This window comes from Vombatus ursinus, unplaced genomic scaffold (genome assembly GCF_900497805.2).
Source record: "Vombatus ursinus unplaced genomic scaffold, bare-nosed wombat genome assembly UNPS02008996.1, whole genome shotgun sequence".
NCBI classification, from domain to species: domain Eukaryota; kingdom Metazoa; phylum Chordata; class Mammalia; order Diprotodontia; family Vombatidae; genus Vombatus; species Vombatus ursinus.
The window spans coordinates 5,128,883-5,144,828 of record NW_020948774.1 but is presented as its reverse complement, the minus strand read 5'-3'; the positions used below and the strand labels follow the sequence as shown (position 1 = coordinate 5,144,828).

The following is a 15,946-nucleotide window of genomic DNA, read 5'->3' as shown; positions in this document are numbered from 1 at the left end:
ACAATTAAAGACACTGGGAAAGTTTAACCCTAACATCTTGTGAGAGAGTTTTCTTTTGTATTTATTAACCCACTTTCTACCTTGGCATTCTGCACAATAAGGAAGCCTCATTCAAGGCTAATAATAGGCCAAGGCCATCTCTGGGGAATAGAATGAGCTCATACCTACAGTACAGGTGCCAAGTATAATAAAGGTTTCTTAGTCCAACCTAAATATAGGCTGCTGCCCACCTCAGGGAGTTTAGCAAAGGCCTCTGGTGAGTAAAATACTATCTGCTGTATAGGCACCCAATCTGGCTTCTTTGGCAAAGCTTTTTGCTAACTGATCCTGAGATAAGGTCCTGGTAATAAAGGAGCTAGTTATTACTAAGTGTTATTCCACTCTGGGTCAAATGGGGGTGGGGGAGGCTAAGAAGAAGTGGAGAGATTTGCAAAATGACATACAATATAAATGACTGCTGTAAACAGAGAGTTTAATAAAAAGGCTATGTAGGAATTTATGGGCAACCCAAGGATAATTAAAATTATTTATCTACTTACCTCCCTTGCTGGCTGATCAGTCTATTAATTATCTATTATACTCCCACTGATTTGCATTTCAGTGAGGCAATTGGGTAAGGACAGTTGAAAAACAGTGAGTCTCTGGAGCAAAGGGAAGAAGAAAGGACTTTAGGGTAGGGAAGTTGGGAGCTATGGACTCTTTAAACTCTGTAGACACTCAATGAATTAATTGACAACTTAAAATCAGTGGCAGGGATTTTACTAGCCTTTTACACATTTAAAATAGTTGCAATGGACCACCTCATACTATCTCCCAGGGAGACTGAATTGTGTTCAACTCTGAAAGTTTAGCCAGAAGCAACAAGTGCATTCCACCTGGCCTCTCAGCCTAATACAGAGAAACATCTCAGTATGGTAGGAAAAGAATTATTTAAAGGGTAACGTACCTGTTTTCAGAAGTGACTGCTCCTGGGGGCTTATATAGCAGTTTTCCTGCTGAAGGGGACAGGCAGACCAGCTAAAATGAAATGTTGGAGAATTTCCTCCCTGTTGTTCAGACTTAACGCTGTGTTTAAAAAAGAAAACAAGAGAACAAAACCATCTTCAATCTCTGAATATGTAGAGTACATTGGATGTGTGCTCTCACTCTCTTGATTAAAAATATCACAGGACTGGATAGCATGAAAATGAAGTTTTTTGAATGTTGTAAGAGAGTAAGTCTTAGATCAGGTGATCTCAGCTCTACCTCTCCTACCTTTAAGATTCATTATAATTTTTATAATAATAGCTAACATTTATATAGTGTTTACTATGTGCCAGGTACTGTGATAAGCACTTTATAATTATTATCTTGTTTGAGCTTCATAATAATCCTGGGAGGTAGGTGCTATTATTATCTCCATTTTTATATGTGAGGAAACTGAGGCAAATGAAGGTTAAGTGACTTGCCCAGCATCACATAGCTTTTAACTAACTATCTGAAGCCAGATTTTAAATTGGATAATTCTTGACTCCAGGCTCATGATGTTGTTATAACCAGTGCAAGGACCAGAAGGGCATAGAGTCCATACTGCTTCTCTAAGCACTGAGCAAGAAGAACTAAAAAAATGTATTTAGCTTAAAAAAAAAAAAAACAAGTGCCTGGCACATAGTAGGTGTTTAATAAATGCTTGTTGACTTGACAGTATAGCACATACTAACTTGGTGTTAAGACTAGCTAGAGCGCCTCCCTTGAGTTACAACAGCTTCTTAAGACTGGCCAAATTTCCTTACTAAAATATAATATTTCCCTGGCAGAATTTGCCCATCTATCAATCAACAAGCACTTACGGGCACTGGAGAGACAAAGAAAAAATGTTAAATAGTCTCTGCCTTCAAGTAGCTTACATTCTTCTAACAGGAGAGACAACATGTCTATATTACACAAAATAAATACAAGGTGGTTTTGGATGGGAGTGTACTAGCAATCATAGGGGAGAATCAGAAAATATTTCTTGTAAAAAGATGACAGTTGAATGGAATCTTTTTTTGGAAAAATATTTGTTATTGATGTCTTCTTTTTACATTATTTAAATTTCTCCCTATATTCCACTCCTTCCAAAAAACAATTTAACAAAATTTAAGCAAGAAAAAGCAAATGAAGAGAAAAATCATTCAAACCAATTAAAACATTGAAAGAATTTGACATTATATCCAATGTTCCACACCTAAGGATGTGTGCCCTTTCTGCGCCCACTGACATACCTCTTTGCAAAGAAGTGAGTAGAGGGTGTCTACTAATATTTCTTCTTTGGTGACAAGCTTATTCTTTATAATTCTGCAACTTTATGTTCAATTGTTTTGCAATACCATTCCTATTCTTATTATGTGGCAGTTATTCTTGCCATTATTATTACTGTAGTCACTGTGTATATTGTTTTCTTGGTTCTGCTTACTCTACTTTGCATCAATTCATGTAATTTTCTACATTCTTCTCTGTATTCGTATTAGGCATTTATTACAAAATGTTTATGTTCCAAAATTTGCTTAGCGATTGTCCAATTCATGGTTATTATTTTTTCCTAGTTCTTTGCTACTAGAAAAAATTGGTGCTCTAAATATTTTGGGTCCCTTCTTTTTTGTCATAATGATCTTCTTGTGACACAGGCCTAGCGGGAGAATTTCTGGAACCAAGGGTAGGAATATTTTAGTCACTTTACTTTCACGGTTCCAATTTATTTTTCAGAACAGTTATACTAACTCAGAAATTTGAGATGAATTTTAAAGGAAGCCACGGATTCCAAGAGGTGAAAGCGAGGAAGGAATGTATTCTAGGCAAGGGGGACAATTAGCAGAAAGTCATGGAGATGGGACATACAGTGTTTTCTGTGTGTGTAGAAAGGTGAGTAGGCCAATATGGCTAGATTGCAAATATTTGAGAAGAGGTATAATAGCTAAGATGTCTTTAAAGATAAGAAGCAGTCAGCTTAGAGAACTTTAAATGCCAAACAAAGAGTTGTTAGAGTTTTCTGGGGAGTGATACAGTCACCTTGGTGGTTCTGTAAAGGATGGATTGAAGAGGGGAGAGATTTGAGGCAGAAAGATCAATTATTAGGCTGTTGCTACAGTCTAAGTAAGAAATGATAAGAACCTGAATTAAAATAGTGGCTATGTGAATGTCAAAAAGGAAATGTATAAAAGAAATGTTGTAGAGATAGAAGTATCAAGATTTTGCAAGTTAGATTGTAAGCTTCTTGAGGGCAGAGGCTGTACATTGTCCCCTCTTTTTTAACAATTAGCTTAGCACAGTGTCTGGCACATAGTAGGTGCTTGATAAATGTGTACTGAATGAATCAGTGAATGAAAGTGCAGGGAGTGAGAAAAAGGAATAAAGGAGGAGACCAACCTGGGTGACTAGTAGAATAGGGTGCTACCACCAACATCCTCATTCTATCCTGGGCTGCATTAAGAGAGGTGAAGCTTCCAAAAATAAGACAGTGATAATCCCACAGGATGTTGCCCTCATCAGACCTCATTTGGAGTACCAAATTCACTTCTAGACACCATGGTTTAAGAGATACTGATAAGCGAGTAAATACATAGAGGAGGGCAATCAGAATGGCAAAGGGCCTTGATTCCATGTCATATGAGGATTTGATTGAAAGAATAGAGCATGTTTAGCCTGAAGAAGAGAAGACTTGGTGGTGGTGGTGGTGATGGTAGGGAAGATAAGATCATTGTATTCATGTATTGAAAGGGCTGTCATGTTGAGGAAGATTAGACTTCCTCCATTTAGTCTCAGAGGGTAGAACCAGGAGTAATGGGTGGAAGTTACAAAAAGGCCCATTTAGGTTTGATATCAGGAAAAATATCCTAACAAATAAGGGCTGTCCAAAAGAGTAATAGGTTGCTTAGAGAGGACTTCCCACCTTGAAAGTATTCAAGATGAAGCCGAATGATTATTTGTGGACATTGCTCTCACATATATATGGAAATAGATGGCTGCTGAAGCCCTCAGCTGAACTACTCTCAAATTCTGTGATGTTATGGTTAACTAATGCTAATATGATCCCAGCCTTCAAGAGGTTCATGATATTGTAAGGGATACTGAGGTTTGCTGAAATGAGAGCTTAGTCACAAAGCCTTCCTTGTTATCCAAGGTGATGGTAATATCTCCCTCCTCTGCCCTCTTACAACACTTAATGTCTGACCATATATATGACATTTCTTCTATATAGCCTTGTTTTGTCCTTCATTGTGAACACATTTCCCCTAACTTCCTGGAAGACAGAAAATACTGTAGGGAAACAGCAATAATTGACAACTGTTAAGGGAAGGTGTTTCTTTCCTCGGGCAGTATCTGAACTATTAGCTTTAGGTAGTTCATAGTTTCAACATTAAACTGTACTTCATTCCTTTTGATGACATTCTTGAATGTTTCAAATATGTTTTTATTTATTATACTTTAGATTATGCTAGTAACTTCTTGAACATTCTCTTTTGTGACAACACATCTTTACAAGGTTGGGTTTTTCAGCAGTTGCTGTGATTAAAAAAAAAAAAAAAAAAAAAAGCAAGCACCCAGCCAAAAAAATCAACGTGGAACAGAAAATGAAGGTGGCAGTGACCAAACCAATTCTAAGGTTTGAGAAGCTGTGTGGTGTCCAAAAGGCACATGAATCCCTTTAGTAATTATGGTTATTTAACAATGGGATAAAATTTTCTTTTCTTTCAATTTATGTGTCACTTTTTCAGAGAGTTGCTAAGTTATTAAGTTAATACTTATTAAGTTGTTTGGACTTGACTACTTTAATAAAAGGAATTCTTTGGCATCTCTTTTGGGCAAGGGGTGCCATAAAAATTTTTGCTAAGACACTAAGAACACCATGAACTGAGAAAGTTTAGGAACCTCTGGCATAGTGGATAGATAGGTAGAGGGTTCAAGTCCAGGAATTGACACACAATGGTTGTGTCATTATGACTCTAGCCAAGTACCTCAGGTGTTAGTGCTCTAGGAAATTTTCTAAGATTATAAGTTACGGAAAAAATGCCAACTTATATTAAGAGAGGGAGTTTCCTCATCTGAGAATTACATTTACAAATGAATTTACAGGTCCAATATCCCTTCCAGGATTATGGAGATCATATAGAAATGTAAAGGTAAGCAGCAATATAATTAAGTCAACTTATTTAGTAATTTTTTTCATTTACATTAATTAATTTTAATGTATGAAGTAGCACAACAATGTTTGGTTGCTCCCTAACTGTTAATCAGTATACTTTATCCATTCAATTTTTCTCTTATTGGTCTCCATTCTTTTTTTTTTATTTTTTTAAATTTTTATTTATTTATTTATTTTTCTCCATTCTAACAAACCTGATATGGTACTAGTTTGGACTGTCTTATGTTTTCAACAATCAACATTTTCTCTTTCCCTTTCCCTCTCTTTCTTTCTCTGAACAATTCCACCAACAGTAAATTTCCTTTTCTTCACCACTGGGTTTTCAGGAAAGAGAGAAAGAAAGAAAGGTGATTCTGTCAGGTGGCAGGAGACAACACCCAGAAGGAGAAATAGACATGGAACCATAAGAATTTCTATTATTCCTTAATTCCTCTATTTGTCCAATGGGGAATAGGGACTGGACCTCTGAATGAATCTGTATAGGGACCTCATGGGTAAGGAAATTCTCTCTAGTAGTGCAGGTTAGTTAGTACCTTCTCTGCAACTTGTTGACTTGCCTCTTGTCAGAGGTGGAATTCGAACCTAGGTCTTACTGGTCTAAAGACCAGCCCTTTAGCTCCAATTCTATACTATTCTCACTTACTAGGAATACTGCTAAAGAATTTCTAGTGGTTCTACTCCCCAATATGCTTAGAGTGTTTCAATAAAATCAGTACAGTGGAGCAAAAAGAGCTCTTTCCTGGCAGTCAGGAGCCAGGGGTTCTAGTCCTGATTCTCTAGCAAGTTCTGCAGCCTTAAGTGAATAAGCACCTTCTCCTTTCTGAGCTTCAATTTTCTTATCTACATAAAATTGGATTCAATGATTTCTAAGGTCCTTTTTGGTTCCTACATTTCCATGAATCTATGAATTCATCAATAGAAACATAGAAGTGCTACCTAGTAGTACACATTCTGGTTTCTGCAGCAAGCCCAGAGAGGAAACAAGTGTACTTTACATGGCATAAGTATCCTATCATCTGCTATAGGTCCTCATAGTGGCATGGCACCTTCCCAAAGGTAAGTTCGTGTCTGGTGACCAATAGCTTCCCAGCAACAAAGCATACCAATTCACAACTGCCAGTGAATGCAGATTCCCCAAGTAACCAAGATGAAGAAGGGAGACTGAGAGAGTCAGAATAGGATTGTCAGCAAGGGTCCTTAGGAATATTTCATCTGCAGACATTCTTCTTTAACTCACCATGAGGTAAATCAGCATAGTTGCCTCTATTTCACAAATGAGAAACATGAAACTCAGCTACTAATTGACCTGCCCAAGGCTGTATAACAAAGGAAGGAGTAGAGATATATTTACAACACCCTGTTCCCAGATGTGAGTTTCTAATCTGGCCCCTCTCTTTGTTAAATCTGGACGTCCTTTATTTCATCATCTAGGAGAAAGAATCTTGTCTTCTTTTCCCACCTCCCCTCTTCCTGTCCTCTCTGCAGCTCATTCCCCTCCCATCCCAGCTACAACCAACTTATCCCTTTCCCCCCACTTACAGACTATTGCTTCTCAATTCTGATGATGTATCAATAACTGGAAAGCAAAATGCCACAGTTAGCAGTGCTACTGTACTGTGACCAATCGTTTTCTAAATTGATTCTCAGGGCTGTATGTGCATAGTGAGGTAGGCCTGGATCTCAGAAGCTGCTGCAGTCCAAAGGAAATAGGCATAACAGGACTAGTTTCAAGAGTTGAAAAGAAAAGGGGGTGGGATGCAAGATAGAAGAGATAGGAGGAGAAGATAAAAAGGAGGTAAAAGGAGGAAAGAGGAGACAAAAGACACCATTGGGAAAATCAAACCACATTCGTATTATTCTTTCTGCAAGTGAGGTTTGGGGACTGTGAGAGATTGAGTTGCAAGTTGTATATGAGAATATTTTAATGGAGAAAAGGAGATAGGCAGTGTTGCATAGTGGAAAGAGCATTGAATTTATAGTTGGAGGACTTGGGTTCTTGACCTGATCTTGCTACTAATCAACTATGAGACCTTGGGTAATTCATTACCTTTCTCTGGGCCTCAGATTAGCTCTCTAAGATCCCTTCTAGCTCTAAATCCTATAATCCTTAGAGTTATAAGACTTAAGAGGTAGACAATTAAAACAATACTTAAGATCCAGAGACTTTTAGTGAAGTCTTATGACTGGAAATATTGCAGACTAGGATGTTTCTCGTTCCTCGAAATATATTATGAGCAATCTTGAACAGTGACAATAGGTTTAGAATAGAAGGAAGGTCTGGAAAGGGATGGTTGGGAGATGACTCTGAAACGGTTCTGCTTTCTAGCAGAATAGACCCACTAGAGAAAAGCCTTACGTTTACCCAAGAAAGTTAGTATCTGTTTCCTAGGGATGGGCTATAGCTGAAGAAAGGCAAGATAAGCTCCTTCAGACTGTTGCAATCCTAACCATTTCACCTAGCAAGAGAGGCATCTGTTGGTGAGTTTTCCAGATCAGCAATCAGCTTAGTCTTAGGAAATCTTCTCTGCACATAAAGAGACTTCAGAGGTCTCTTAAGCTGATATACTTAACATTTTATTCACTTAATAAATGGTGTCACTGTTGCCAGCAAGTCCTCCTAGTCGAGGGAACACTTGCCACAATTAGTAAAACATTCTGCAGCCTTTCCTGTTTTCCCCAGGGAAGGAGTTACAGCTTTCCAAAGGTGAGATAGAGGAGCTTCGGTTAAGGTCCCCAAGACATAACCCATGGTCCAGGGAAGCTTTAAGACTTTGGGTTCATATAAAATGGGCTCAAGCCTGAGGATATGACCAAAGAGGTTAGTTTCTCTCTCTGGTTCTCACTTAGGCATATAGGTAGTACAAGCAGAGAAAGCTGCACCATCTTTCTATCTACATCTGCATTCCCAGTCTTAGCACATATTAAGTGCCTAACATATGCCTGACTGACTGATTGACAAAGGCAGGAAGACATGAGTTCAAATTTTGCCTCACCCACCTGCCTTTCTTTGTGTCCTTAGTACCTAGCATAGTGTCTGGTGCTTATTATAAATGCTTGTTGACAACTTTCTAGCTCTGTGACCCTGAGCAAGTGTCACTAACTCTTAACCTCAGTTTCCTTATCTATAAAATGAGAGTGATAATCAGATAATCACATTTACCTCACAGTGTTGTTGTGAGGAATAAATAAGTGAAAAGCACCTTGTAAACCTTAAAGCACTATATAAATGCCAGTTGTTTTTTTTTTTTTTGGATGGTATTATTGTTACTGCCTACCTCAGCTCCACCCTAGAGTTATATTTCAGGAAAATCTCCAAAATAAAACCTAGGTATAGTTCATGTCTAGGTTTCCCCAAATGGGAATTATAGGGTCTTAAACTCCCACACTCAAAGTGTAATATGAATACTTAGTATGGGACAGACTTTATTGTACCCCCACAGAAAATACATAAATAAAATGGGACTCATAGGAAACTAAGAACAGATAGAGAAACAAATAAGCCCTCAAATAGCCCCTTGGGAGGTTAGAAAACATTGTGAAAGTGCTGGAAAAGCACCCTTTCCATGGATCCATACCACCCACAAGTAACTTAGGGCAATAGCGAGGTTGGCAGGGTCCAAAAGTCTTGCTCACCTTTCTCTGCCTCCCAAATACCCTTCATACATGGCACGGCTTTAGCCTTTTAGCTGTACAGTGATCCTAGGTTGGTGAGCCTCTGTCTTCCCTAAGAAGCATGCTGTTGAAGTAATCTTTTCTCTCCAGGAGGCTGGTTCCTGAATGTTCAAACTCAGGAATTCTTGAACTTGAGATTACTTGTGAGGCAAGTGCCTAAACTTTCAGTATCTCCCCTCTTCCACAGAGGAATTTAGTCTACACAAATATTGTCTGTGAACTATCTTCTAAGGTGAGCAGGGGCCCTTTGCCACATACTTGTGCCACCAGAGGCAACATATCCTGAAAGCTAATGTCCTCATTAGTGGGTCCTGGGTGAAGGGGAAGGGAAAAAGAGAAATTCCCTCTTACTCCTGGCTGTACTCTAAGAAAAGGAAAAGAGGGGAAGCTAGGTGGCGGGGTGGATGGAACACTGGCCCTGGAATCAGGAGGACCTGAGTTCCCGGCCTCAGACACATAATACTTCCTAGCTGTGGGACCCTGGGCAAGTCACTTAACCCCAATTCCCTCACTAAAAAAAAAAGAAAGAAAAAGAAAGAAGAAAAAAGTAAAAGGAAAAGAGAGAATCCTGAAAAGTGAGAAAGCCCCTGAGATGGTCTGACAGCTCAATGTATATAGACCATGAAGCGAGGCACAAGTTTTGCTATGAGAGTCTAGTTTTCAATTATCAATCATCTTGGAAGCTTCCACAATCACTAGGAAACAATCAGAGCCCCCAATGTCCTCTTAGCAGGGTGTCAGATCAAATGCCTACCTCCACAGAATATGCTCTTCATGCTCTTCAAAGTCACTACCATATGATCTTGTCAAGTTAATTGGAGAACACATTAAATTGATCAGTATCTCCCTTGATCAATTCCCTTTAACATAAATTTATATAGTACCTTAAGATTCACAAGAGAGGCAGAATGACATAGTGGATAGAGGTCTTGCATGAGAAAGGCCTGAGTTCAAGTCTTCTCTTTGATACATATTAGTTGTGTGACCATAATCAAGTAACAACTCTCTCTATGATTAAGTCTCAAACAAGTTGCTGATTTACATTGGTGAAGAAAGTTTCTATCTAGTGGTATCCTATACCAATGAAAAAATAAGTTAGGACAAAATACACACACACACACACACACACACACACATACACACACATAGATGCTGAAACTAAGATCAAGAGTGATGAAGTGGCAACTCAGACAAGGTCACATGGCTAATAAGTCTCAGAACTGGTTTTCAAACCCAAGTCTTCAGACTCCAAATCTTGTATTCTCTCCCCGCACCTTACTATGATTCAAAGGCTCACTCATTTTTTTCAACACATCACTGTTTCCTCCCCACAGTAAAGTACAAGTTGTCCTCTCCCCCAACTCCTCCAGAGAGACCATATCTCTGGGGGCACCAAGGTAGACTTCTCCCAACACTGCCTACCAACTTGAAAATAGAACACTTTCTTTTTTTTCTCCTTATTACTGTTAAGATGTAATATTGTATAATGTAAATAATAATGATGGCAATATCTGACATTTATATCATGCTTTATATTACTTAATTTGATATTGAGGGAACTCAAATGGATGGTATCTGAAGTTGCTTCAACCTTTATATATATGATCTTCCTATGAGAGAGACATTACTATTATTACTCCCCCCCCATTTTACCTAATAAGAACTAAGGCTCAGGAGGTTAAATGACTTGCTCAAGGTGACAGAAAAGGTGAAATGGTGAGATTTGAACTCAGGTTTTCCTAACTTTTAGTGCAATCTTCTATTCATTATGCCATGCTGTCTTCCAAGGTATCTGTGTATATTATTTCTATATGCTTCACAGGGGCAGGGGAGCTCTGTCCCTTCCCCTCTCCCCTACATTAGTACAGTATTCTCTATACACAGGATACTTAATAGGGGTTTATTGAATGAATAAGTGAGTGAATGAATGAAAGGACACAAACCCCTATTGAGGTTCAAGGGAGAATCGCACATCATGCAATTTTAGGAAGGAAAAAAAAAGCAAAAACAAAAGACTAAGTATCTTGAATGCACGGGAACCTCAGAGCTGTTAAGAAAAGAAAATCCCTAGGGATGTGGGTCCGTGAGGATGGCAGCTCTATTATAAAAGCTTGCTTCATGGATATGTTCTTAGGATGTACCAGAGACTTGGGGGATTCCAAGGCCAGGGTTACTCATTGAAAACATTTTTGCCAAAAGAACTCTAGGTTACTGGGCTATGTTTTCACATTTACCCAGACCCTGGGCAGTCAAATTCCCTTTTCTAAAGCAAGCTGCAGTCAGGGCAGATATGAGCTCCACTTTCACTTTGATCCCATATAGTTTACACTTTCAGCATTACGAGCTACCGAAAGCTGCATGATCAAATTCCAGGTCATTACTCAAGAAAAGGGACCCCTCTGCGGTCGACAGCAACAGTTTCAAACCAATTAAAATAAGCCTAGCATTTTTGTAGGCTGCCCGCTTGCCTGCTTGCCACTCGGCAGGTCTCTGTGGGCCCATGCCTGCAATGAGCAAGATGCACGAAATGTTAATGGAGATGCTTAAATGCCACACCAAGGGGATTCTGGTAAATAAGGCCACTCAGAAGAAGCTGGGGGAAAAAGTCTCCCAAGCTAACCCTGGAGAAAACTTCAATAAAAATGAGATTGGATTGAAAACAATTCACTCTGTGAGGGCTGAGTCTGTTGACTGTGCTGGGAGGAGTTTTGGGAGGAGGAAAGCTATTTTATTTCCTATTAGTTCCCCTTTGTGAGTGTATATGCCCCCTGCTGCCTACACTGAGAGGCTGCCAGGGCTTGACAGCACCCAGCTGAGCAGGCTGGGAGTCCCAAGGTGTAATTTGGTTAATAAAAAATGGAGAGGGAGGTGGCTGAGCAGGGTGGGGGAAGAGGAGAGGTTTGGCAAGTGTGGAAGGTACAGAATTACAAGTCAGGGACAGAGAAGCTGGGACAGGGATGTGGGAAAAACCTAGAGGCTGAAAAAAGTAGAGGTGGCCATAGCTTGTCCAGTAACTTTGTACTCCAAATAGCCCTGTCCTAGGAACATTAGATGACATGCAAATAAATAAATGGAATGCAATGAAATACCATTTAAATTTTAAGGCCGGAAGGCAGAGAAGGACAAACTAAGAATACATAGTAATGGAAATCTTGTTTTATTTTACTAGGATTGCTGTCATTCTTAAAGTTATATAATTTTCATTGCTGTTACTTGTGCTCAGGATACTGATGATCAAAACGTAGGGTATCTGACACCAAAACAGATATAAACCTAATCTCTGGATTTATAAATATGTATTTTGCATGAATAAAAAGTAATTTGCTGTCTTGCAATTACAAATGTGTTTTGCGGAAGAAATTTTAGCTGTGGGAATTGGGAAAGAGAAAGGAAATTACTAGGGAGGGACTAGTTATATTCTGATCAAAACAGAAACTCTGGAGAGGGAAGCAAGGAAAACAGTCAAGTCTGTAGATGTGGCTCTTAGTTCTTCCATCCAAGTCCAAGGGTTCTCACACATCAGTTTTGGCATGTGAACCAATATCTGCTTATTGTCCATCTGGATTTTATAATGATTGAAACTGTCTTGTGGTAGAACATAGTCTACATACATTTGAGTTCCTGAATACAAACTCTCCCAGAAGAGACACAAATTTGGGCAAAATAAGCTTTCCTTCCCTGGATATTGTATAGAAATATGTACCTCTGTTAGGCCTGTGCAATATTGTATCCCATATTATAGTTATTACTGACAAAGTTTATTTCTGTATGTATCATCCATCTTACTAGAAAGTTAAGTACTCTGACGTCAGGGAGCCGGTTTTTATTATCTTTGTGCCTGTCCTAGTGCTCAGCGCCATTCTTGACACATGGTAAGTGCTATTAAAATATATGGTGAATGAATAAATAAATAGCTACAGTAAACTTGCTTGTCAATTCTGAAATTCAGATAAAGGAAAAGTGTTCAAGAAATATATTGAGTCACATGTAATATCAGTATGTAGAGGCAAACAGTCAGTCATTAACTCTGACTTTGGCCTTCATGAGCACCTCCCACGTCCATTTTGTAGATCATTGTGAGTCAAAAAGTTGGTGATTTAAGCCCATTCAGATAAGCTTCATCCCAAAGAAAGAGGATGGATTTGGATTCAGAAGATATAGGTTCGAACCCAAGCTCTGTCACTTGATAACATATATGACTTTGGCAAGCTATTTAACCTCTTTAGGCTGATGTTTCCTCATCTATAAAATGAGGTCTCTGAGGTCCCTTGCAGCTTTAAGTCTGTGATCCCAGTCCAACATCTAGCACAGAGCCCTGTGTATGGCACATGATCAATAAATGTTTGTTGATGATGCTTGTAGCAAGGGATTCCAGAGTAGAGACGGTTCTCTTCTCTAAATATAGGAGGGAGTACAAACTATCACTTTCTCTGACTGAAAAGATAGTTTCAGTTTCAATGGGAATACTGGGCTCTCTTATGAATGACAACCTTGAACTCAGCCCTCTTTAGACAGCTGTCTGCCTAGTCATCAACTCATGCAATTACAGAGCTAGAAAGAACCTCAGTGATTCATGAATTTTAGGTTATACTTACCAAAATTATTAAGTTTTACCCATGTCATGGAGGTTAGGATAGAAAGCCTGATGAAGTCAAATTAACTCAATTCAATTTACCTGGTCAACACCAGAGCATAAGAAATAACTAGATTAGTTTGATAAGACCTATTTTTAACAAAGACATGCAGTTCATTACATGGGACCTCAACCTCTAGATATTTGCTGACTTGTTTCCTGATGACTCTTCTAGAAAAGAAGCTATATAGACATCATTTCCATATTTATTCCTTTTACCTTTCTCTGGATTGGAAAAATCTTTAGATATATCATTAGCCAGCTCAATCCATCATCACTAGTAAATTATTGACTGAGGGAATAACCCCATATATAGTAGGAATGAATACAATAAAGGGAAAGCGATCTAGACTCTCCCTTTAAGACTCCTATAATTTTAAAAAATATTAATAGCACCATTTGCAAATTACTGTGGCCAGATCCTTAAATATGAGGTGCAAGTTTTCAGAATGTGAAGGTCTTAATTAAACAAACTTCACTCAAATAGGTACCTGCTAAGCTAGAAAAGCTGATGGATTAGAAAAAAAAAACAGCAAGGAAGAGGAGGGAGGTACCCATCATAAAAATTCAATGCAGAGGATGACGTAGAATCATGCAATAAAAACCCCAAAATAAAACCACTAAAGGCAAATGAGGCAAATGCCTATATTATAACAACAGCAACAACAACACTACCAATAACAAAATGGCCCACGATTTATTTTTGTAGTATTACCTCACCCTTTTTTTTTTTTTGCTATTTTCCCAAGAATACAGTAAGGAAATAGTATAAGCAATAATGCAATGATATTTTTATTGTTTGCCTGATGAGGTTTTACTATAAAATTTTAAGAGGCTGTTTACTATCACTTTTGCTTGGTAGTGATTTTGGGTTCAGGAGACCAATAACATGGGAGACTGGCATCATGGAGATGGGGTTTGGTTTAGTTCAGGTATGTAGCAACTGATGATATATGAAACCTTCAGATGTCTTTTGTCAGTAGTCTTCATTCATTTTTATTTAAGTGCCTTGAGGAAAAAGACTGAATTTGTTTTGCTTGTATTTGTATACTTAGCACTTAGCACAGTACCTAACACATATTAAGTACTTAGTAAATAAGTACTTCATATTTCTTCCTATCTGTCTGTCTATCTATCTATCTATCTATCTATCTACTCTCTTTTATTCACTTCCAAAAAAAGATTACATACTCTAATTTGTGAACCCCTTTGTAATATGGAACAAATATCACTGTGAGAAAGTTTTCTTTTTAACTGTTCCTAATTTGTCTAGATGAAGTATAAGCTCATTTTCTCATTTCTGCCCTCAGTGGATGTGATGAACAGTTGCTGTTCAAGATCCCCCATCAAATCACCACTGAAACATTAAACTATATAATAGTATGCCTGCAAATGATCAGTGATATCTGACTCTTTGTGACCTCATTTAGGGTTTTCTCGGCAAAGATACTGGAGTGGTTTGCCATTTCCTTCTCCAGCTCATTTTACAGATGAGGAAGCTGAGGCAAACAGGGTTAAATGATTTGTCCAGGGTCACACAGCAAGTGTCTGAGGTTACATTTGAATTCAGCTATTTCTGACTCCAAGCCTGTCACTCTATCCACTGTGCCACCTAACTGCCATTAATGGAATATTACTGTGTTGTAAGAAATGTGAATATGATGAATACAGAAAAGCATGGAAAGAAATAAAATGATGCCAAATAAATGATTAATAATACATATACATGAATATATTCATATTATAATTCTAACCTTACTAATCACTGTATCTATAAACCTAAAATTTCTACTCTACCTACATATAATCTTCAGGAATACCCATGCCAAACTAGGAGTCTCTATCCCAGAAACACCACCTCACAACAAAATATGACTATATGGTACTGAAGATGGAAGACTATTGACACAGCACTAAGGAATACATACCTTGCAAAATGGTCCCTCTCAACTCCTAGATCTTATGATGCACATTTTCTGTCTACTTAATATTTTGATTGATTTGAAAAAAGTCTTATGGATATATGAAGGAAGATGCTATCTAAATCCAAAGAAAGAACTGATAAATAGAAGTATGTATAGAATTATTTTACAAGGGGCAGCTAGGTGGTGCAATGGATAGAACTCCAGCCTTGGAGTCAGGAGGACCTAAATTCAAATCTGGCCTCAGACGCCTGACACTTACTAGCTGTGTGACCCTGGACAAGTCACTTAATCCTGATTGCCTCATCAAAAAAAAAAAAGGAATTACTTTACATATATTGTGTGTGTGTGTGTGTGTGTGTGTGTGTGTGTGATGGTAGCCATATTGGGGGGAGGGAAGAAAAAAAGGAAAAAAAAGAATTTTACATGATACATTTATTATATATTTAAAAGGAATAGCAAGTTGTACATAATAGATGTACAGTTTCCTGTGCAATTATCTTTTTATTATTCTATTATGTTATGGAAATGCTTGTTTTATTTCATAAATTAAAAATA

At 38.1% G+C, this 15,946-nt stretch overlaps 1 long non-coding RNA gene across 1 annotated transcript in view; it reads right to left on the bottom strand.

Annotated features, from left to right (window-relative positions):
* Positions 1 to 560: 560 nt before the first annotated feature.
* The window catches only part of LOC114034472, a 513,997-nt gene continuing 498,611 nt past the window's right edge, over positions 561 to 15,946 (bottom strand). Inside the window, exons 5-6 of the long non-coding RNA XR_003568105.1 lie at positions 947 to 1,065; positions 561 to 641 (exon numbers count right to left, since the gene is read on the bottom strand). This is a non-coding gene — a long non-coding RNA (uncharacterized LOC114034472). The remainder of the gene's footprint in view (positions 642 to 946; positions 1,066 to 15,946) is intronic.